Source organism: Pteropus vampyrus, unplaced genomic scaffold (assembly GCF_000151845.1).
Source record: "Pteropus vampyrus isolate Shadow unplaced genomic scaffold, Pvam_2.0 Scaffold88, whole genome shotgun sequence".
Taxonomy (NCBI): Eukaryota; Metazoa; Chordata; class Mammalia; order Chiroptera; family Pteropodidae; genus Pteropus; species Pteropus vampyrus.
This window is the reverse complement of record NW_011888869.1, coordinates 2,841,614-2,850,222: the sequence shown is the minus strand read 5'-3', so window position 1 is coordinate 2,850,222 and position 8,609 is coordinate 2,841,614.

The following is an 8,609-nucleotide window of genomic DNA, read 5'->3' as shown; positions in this document are numbered from 1 at the left end:
TATATATTTAGGTAATTGGCACTACCCCCAAATAAGAGGAAGTTGTTTTTCTCCTCCAAATATGTTAGGAAACAATATTTTAATGTGATATATGCAAAGGAACAAAATGGGACATAATAAAATGGTCAATTTATCAACTAAATTTGTAAATGAAATCATTTTAAGTAAAACTAGACATGGAAGTTAGAAAAAAGCAAGAACATCAATACATTGACAGATACATGGACTATGATTGAGGAAATTAGAAGAAACCAATTTTAATTTTACACACTTCATAAGCTGTGTTTGCTGCCCATCAGTCTGTCAGTAAAGTCTGTCAAGGTGCTAATGACATAATGCTGCTGCTGCACAGTAGGTGCTTCATCATCCCTTGTTGATTCCCCTGACCAAAGTTCTCGAACAGTTAATGAGACCAAATATGATTTCATTTTCCTGAAATTAACCTCGATGGTTTTTTTTTTTTTTTTTTTTTTAAGAATGTCCAAGACTTTCTTGGCAGGTTCTAATAAAAGCAAATTTATAATCATCCTCAAAAATATCTTTTTTGACACTTTAGTACTCGTTGTTCTTACTGTAGATTTTAACACCTGTCTTTTTTTATTATGATTTTTTGGAAAGTGATGGGCAGATAAAGGTAATTATCAGTAAAATGTTTTTGTTTTTAATCTCAGTTAATTAACTGAGAAATCTTTACAGAATAGTTCCTTTAGAATCTGCTTCACCCAGACTTGAGAAATACGTGCTCTATGGAGAAACACAAAACTATGATTGAATGATATCTGGACTAGACTTTATTTTATGTATTTTCAAAAACCATATTTATTTATTCATGATTTCTTCAGTATAAATCGTGTAGCTACTTCACGGTTGTAGAAACTTCATAAGAATCTTTCATTGCTATTTGACTTCTAAATATCAAGAAGTTTGCAAAAGCAATAGAGCAATGCTTCAGAAGAATACTTTAAATCATAAGCATACTTGCTATTTTGGCTTACACACTAGTGAAACCTATCAACTGTATTATAGAACACTATTTGAGAGGCAGCCTGGCATGATAAAAATCAGTGTAGACTTTGGAAACGAGTCATTCATAGTTATATCCTGGATCTTCCCTTGAGGGGCTGAAGAATCTCTGGCAAGTCACTTAATCTCTCTGAGCTTCAGCTTCTTCACTGGAAAATTGGGATTTGAAATAAGGCATCTTTAGTACTCAGAGATACTGGGGAGGTTACCAGAAGGAAACAGATGATACACTCAAGAAGGTAACTAAAGACGGTTTGATAAAGGGACTATTTGCAGAACTTTGGTCAGGGGAATCAACAAAAGATAATGAAGCACCCAGAGTGTAGCAGTGGCATTTATGTCATTAACACCCTCTGCCTAAAGGGTCACTGGCTGTGGCAGGGCCACTCAGTGGACTTGTGGGCTTTGGTAGGGGAATGTAGCTTCTGCCAGACTATGGCAAGGTAGAGAGGGAGCAGGGGGATAAATAACCTGCCCCGTTACTACTGAGCTCTGATCTCTGGCTTGTGCCTTCTATTGGCTGAACACAACAGAGAGCAAGTGGAGAAAAGAACCCATGTGAGGCAGTTTATAGTGCCCCGGGGTTCAGAGCACACCAGAGAGAAGCAGAGAGTGGACCTTAGGATGATACACAGTGAAAACTGGCACAACACTCACTGGCATGTATTAAATATCTGCACTGTAACAGGAAGAATAAAATAATCTCATAAAACATACGTCTTTGCAGTGGCATACACTTTCTTTAAATCTTTGATAAATCTCATATATGTGCATTGGTCTAATGGTATTTTTAATCCCTCAGTGAAAATCAAGATAAGGGTTGAGTTTCATATTTGAGTTAATGCCCGGGCAGAGATAAACAAACAACTGCAAGACTCAGAGCAGAAAATATAACTTCAGTGGAGTCAGGAATTCAGAGCCAGAGAAGGACTTGAGTTCACAAGACCCTTGGGGATTCAGAGAAAAATTTTAGAAGAACATTATTTGGATTTTGATTATGAATAAATGATAGCTATCATAAGGGTATATCTTTGGGCACTGAATTATTCTAAAGTTTTGTGAAAGCACGAAAAAGTATTTGCGATTTCAGCTCCTGTACTGACACACAAGTCTCTCTGGCATTGCCATGAAGAGTTAGCAAAAAGAACACAATTGATTAAAGTCCTATAATATGGCTGATGGGTAGAGGCCATCAAAACTGAGCTTACAAAACCAATAGCAGAATCCCGGGTCGACAAATGAAAAGAGAAAACAACCAACAGCAAAGCAGAGTAACCTGAGAAGATTAACCAAGTCAGATCAGAACTCGTAGGGTGGTTGAAACATGGTAGAGAAGTGTGCACGCATATGTCCCAGGGACAGTTGCATGTAGCTGGCCAGCATTCTGCTACAGGCATAGCACTGTCAAGAACTGTGAAGTATCTGATATTTTACCTTACTGGAAAGCTAAAAAGTAGATGGCAACAGTTCATGGATGCTGACAGAAGACACACGACTTTTGGGTCAGGTACAAAGGACTTTATTACTCATGTCACAGCCAGCAACATGAGTGTCAGCATATTTGGGACAATTTTCTTTGGCCAAAGTCTCATAGGGGTGATGTGAATGGATCCAGTGGATGTCTGCACTATACTGTGTTGAACTCAGGGAACACAAATCTCTTATAAGGGGCAAAAGCATGCTTGGCCTTTCTTCCAGAGGGATTTACCTTCTCTACCTTCCAAGACTGTTCACTAGATCAATATCCATGAAACAATCAAACTCACGCTAATAAGATGTGCAGAAATCCATGGAGAAATGTGTCCCTACAGTTTACATGATCTGTGATCAAGCATAGCTGTGTGAGACCAGCAATGGCATGGCATTCGACATAAGTGTGTGTCACGAATCATAATTTCCATCATAATTCTTGTATATGTAGACATTATTATCAACACAAGATATGGGAAAGACGGTTATAATAATTGTCCATTGGTCTTATAGGATTTAGTTATTATATATTATAGATGCAAAATGAAAGAAAAGACTAAAATAGACTAGCGATCAGGAAGGAATCATTGATTCATTACCAGCTGACTACTTTTTCTTCAGTTAAGGGAGGAAGAAATGCCCAGGAGGCATTCTAGAGAGAATGATATTTCTAACTCTAAAGCTTTGAGCCTGAGTGCCGATACAGTTTTCTGAAGCACTGAGTTGGATTCAGTTGAAGACTCTTGTACTTTAACCATGCTTGCTTTTCCTAAGGCCAGTGGTCTCTAAATTGGTGGCAGCCCAAGCCTGCTTTATCACACTGGATTGTGAGAGCCAGGTGCTCAGAAGTTAAAGGAATCCAAGAGGAATCATAGAATAAACTCTGAATGAACAGAACCCCGAGAAGATGATGACTTGGGAACACAACCTTTCTTTCAAGAATTACTAATTGTAAGGCTGCTCATTGGGATTCAACATCTCCTTTGGTTCGCACACTGATTTAAAAAATCACATTAGTTGTCAACTCTTAAACTTTTAATTATTATCTAACCAAGTAAAATCATATCTCTTTGAAGAAAACAATGAGTTAATAAATTTAATATGCTCATCTCTTTACTTTAAAAATAAATCACCTTGGTATTTTACATCTTAAAAAATCAGAAGAATTCACTCGAAGAATCAAATTATTGACTTTTGTTGAAAAAAATAAGCCTCTAGTATACTTGGCCTACATTTTTAGGTGGCAACATTTAGGTTTGCCCACTTATATAAACTCAGTGATTTTTTTTTTCACCTGATGACAGTTACCATCACTATATTGTGCCTTAAACATTGAGACATAAGATCAGTTACTATTTTTTATACACTTATGCTTTTTCCTTATAGCTAAACTGCACAGTAGAAATTGCTTCTCTGATTCAGCTTACCAGCCAAGTCCTTCCATGCATCTGAGTTTATAAACCCAGCTTTAACCTGTTTGCTCTTGACTCTGAAATGCAGTCACTGGTGCAACAGGCTATAGTGACCTTTACTCTGATATAGGTAGTTAAGATTGGCCTCCTGCAAGAGGAAATGAACCCCTACTGACTTCCACCTTCTAGTGATAGAACTTAGGCCCTGCATTAGTTATAGAGAAGGCACAATTGGATCTGTAGTTCTGTCGAAGAAGCTAAGGTTCATAATAACAGTATTCTTAGAGTTTTTGCAAGAGATATGTGTTTTTCACACAAAGAAGAAATAGTCTCTCTGGCTCAGATTCACTGTTTAAATATTGAATGAAATCTTAAAAATTCTTCTGACATTATTGATGTTTTTCCATCCTATTTTTTCATGTTTTTCCACACTTTTGAGTTAATAACAGCCACGGTTCTATTAGTAACGTTCTACTGTGTCCATAAACTAAGTGGGAAGCTTGGGATGAAGCCTAGACTAGCTTTGCTAGCCATCCACCCACGTCACATCTGTCCTTGGCCTTGAGCCTGTGAGCCAATCTGAGGCACATTAAACCAATGCTGTTACCCTTAGCTCATGAAATGCTTGTACACATCAAAGTGCCTTGTTATAACTCCCCACTGGTACATCAGTGCTATTCAGGTGATTATAAGTTTTTGATACAGAATTTAAATTTAAACTAGAAAGTATGTACAATATAATTTAGAAATGAACTCAGCAGTTCATTTCTATCGGATGATGTCTCATCTATCCAGATGAGACAAGGAAGAATGCTGTATTGTAGTGATCACATTATGCCAGTATAGTGAAGCTTAAAATTATCCTAACTATGATAATATGTCAAGATAATAGGGGTAAAAGATTCAAGTTTTAATTTCAAAATCAAATGAATATCTTTTTTATCTAAGTTCTGAAAAAAATAATTTTTAAGGGTAAAAAAGCCCATTTGGACTAGGAGTGGGCGTCAGAACTAACGCTCAAGACCAGAAGGTGGCAGCAGTGAGCTGAGATCAGAGAGCTGACTGGCACCTGTAGATCAGAAAGGGCAGTTATTTTTCAGAAAGGGAGTGATTTGGCCAGAATAAAGTCTAGGTCTCTAATATAATCTGGAAATCATCAAAGCCCTGATAATCAGTGAATATTGTACACCAAATTAAAATTAGGAGGACTTATACAGAGGTCATGATAGTAAATTTTAAATTGTGGGTCCCAGGGCAAGAAGTCAGATAAAGTAGAACACAGTAAATAATCCTGTGAATGTGACAGATGATTGCAGCCAAATTTTTAAGTCCCATATCAAGGCTCCTGGCTTTTAAATGCTTGGAGGTCTTTCTATATTGGATCTTTGGAAGACAGGGCTATGACTGATAGTTAATAAACAATTTTAAATTATCTTTTCTTAAAATTCATGGCCCCTAGTTAACAATTGAAAAGTCTAAATATGTAAAAATGTCCAAGGTAAAAATTTGTTAACATCTTACTGATTTGTTCAGAAAAAATGCTATCAATAACGATGCGTTGCATTTAAGGGAAGAAAAATAACTATTGGTGATATTTTTCTAAAGAGTACACTCATAGGAAAACTAAACTTATGTAATATTACAGAACAAAAAAATTCAGTTTACTGTATTCCAAAATCAGACAAGCATTATTTGTCTTAAAATGTAACTAAATATATCTCTTGTTACTTGAAAAGTGTTTTTGAAGTCAAAATTAAAATAGAAGTAATTCGTATAACATTGAGCCTGCAGAAAACATAAGAGCTTAATTGCACAGCAAGAAATAATTCAAGAGCTTCCTCAAAATACAAGTTGTCTGAAGAAAGATATTCGAACAGGAAGGAGTTCAACTATTCAGAAATCTTGGTTTACTAGCAGATTTACTTTAGAAAATAAATCGTTTATTAAATTATTCAATTATTGATTTCTCTGTGTTTACCTATATTATTTAGTGCAATTCTTTGTCTATAGCAGGTGGCAAATATGTGATTGACGGTACAGCTTTCAGTTGTTGAAATTGTGACTATTTAATTACTAGTACTATCATAGCATTCTCTGGGTTGCCTTCCTCTTATGAGAAAGTAAAGGTGCTGGATTCAGTTAACTTTAATTGGCTTCAGTTATATAATAAAAATTCTACCACGCACTTTTACAGACATAATGTGATTGAAGCTTACTTCTGAAATAGTTATTCTTGTTTTGGTTTTACAAATGAAGATAGTGAGGTTAAGCAATTTACCTTGATCACATAATACGTGGGAGAGAGATAATTAATTAATAGAATTTTTATTAATAATTAATAAATTTTTAATTAATGAATAATATTTTTCAGTTTCAAAGCCCATCTTCTTTCTAGCCCATTTTGATTAGGAAGGGCAAAATACCTAGCTTATGGGAATTTTCATTTTTGCAAACCTGGTAGACACCACTAATAGATCTCGATACGTTTTGCTACCAATCCAGTCTTGTCCTAACAATACTACTCAATACACTGATTTAGGTCAGCTCCCAATTAATTAGCTATATCATTCCTGTTGAAAATATCTGGTCAATTCTGCATGACTATATTCTGTCTCTCTTTTTAAAACACATTGTATAAATAATAGCTCTTCTCACTAAACTTACAATCACACCAAGGTAAAGAATTTAAAAAATATAATATTTGTCTCCTAGAATTTTCATGGGAAAAGGAAAGAAATAAATACATGCCTGAAAAATAGAAACAAGTTCTACCTTAAGAATCTTATATCTGAACATATTTAAAAATATTATCTCGACAAGTAGCACCAATTGTTTTTCTTTGAGAAAACACAATTTTTTTTTAACAGTAAGGCATATATATATTTACAATGTGTGTTCACCTCCCATAGTTAGATTTCTTTCTGTCACCACATATTTGACCCTCTTCCCTACCCTCTGGTAACCACTAGTTTATAGTCCATGTCCATGAATCTCTGTTTGTTTGTCTTGTTCATTTGTTATTTTTAGGTTTATATCTCACATATAAGTGATACCATGAGGTTTTAAACTTTTTCTGTCTGGCTTATTTTGCTTAGCATAATTATCTCAAGGTCCATTCATGTTGTCGCAAATGGCAGTATTTTATCTCTTCTTATGGCTGAGTAATATTCCATTGTATATATGTACCACAGCTTCTTTAAACAATCATCTATTGTACGACACTTCGGTTGCTTCCACGTCCTAGCCACTGTGAATAATGTTGCTATGGGCATTAGTGTGCAAATACCTTTTCGGATATGAGTTTTCAAGTCTTTGGGGTAAACTCCCAGTAGAGGAATTGCTAGATCATATGGTAGATCAATTCTTAGTTTTTTGAGGAACCTCTATACTGTTTTCCATAGTGGCTGTACCAATTTGCAGTCCCACCAGCCGTGTTTGAGGGTTAGGGAAACACATTTATAAGCTGCCTGAGCTAGGTGAGAACTTGAGTGTAGAATTTATGGAAGATAAAAAAAAAAGAAGAATTAAATTGCTCTGGTTATGAGAGAGAGAGAGAAAGAGAGAGAGAGAGAACCTTTAAGAGAAAGAGATATAAGAGAGAACATTTTTGAGAGTAGTACATTCTTGATACCCTTTCAAACCCAGCGAGAACCTGCTGAAAACTTTGAGTGAGAGTTCTGTGTCCTGTGTCCCTGGATTCCACTGAAAGCAGAGTCTGGCCTGATTCATGACCTTAGGCACAGCTAGCATTTTTAAGGGAGTGATTCCAGAAAGTGAAAGAAAAGATAAAGAGAGAGTGAAACAAGGAAGGGAAAGAAGCAAATAAGGGTTCACTAGATGTTGGCTACCACTGTGGACAAGTGATAATTCCTCTGAGAACCTTTTGAGGAACAACATAGTGCAGACTTTGCAGTTTCCCACCAAAGACCTGGAAGCCAGGACAGTGATTCAGCATGTCTTGTTTCCCTTGGGGTGAGAACTGACCCTGGGGCACTACTCTTCTGCACGTCTGGGTTATGCCCGTGTTGACTAGGTAGTTTGTCCCAACTGCACAGAAAGCCCCTTTGCAGCAAAGCAGACTCCTGGTGACCCAGAAGTGGAAAGCTGACAATGTGCATGAAACAGATCACAACAGCTGCGATAAGATCTCAAGGGGAGAAGGTGGGGGGCACTGCAAGCATCTGCTATATGTTATAATTTCACATTTTTTTCTACAATAATTTGAATGGGATTTGTTCTTTGCAAACATAAAGCCTGGAATAGGAGACTCACCTAAATAAAAAATTGGTCCTCTGATTATTTGCAATTTTTAATTAATATCTTTCTGTGATTATTTCCAATTTTTTTGTGCTTTTACTTATCTAACCAGGTACAATCATATCTCTTTGCAGAAAAAAAGTGACCTAATAAATTTAATATGCTTGTCACTTCACTTTAAACATAAATCACCTTGATATTTTACATTTAAAGGATTATCAGAGCTAAGACTCATGAATAGATGTGTGTCAGATAGAAAATATTCTGATGTTGGGGTAAATATTCTGAATTAATGAGATGACAGCAATTATACCTGTAACATTTTTTTTAATGATAAAAGTTGCATGCGTACAACGATATAATTCAGCATTTGTATACACTACAAAGTGAGCACCTTCAAAGGTCTAGTTACTATTCATCACCATACAACTGATCCCCTTTACCCAC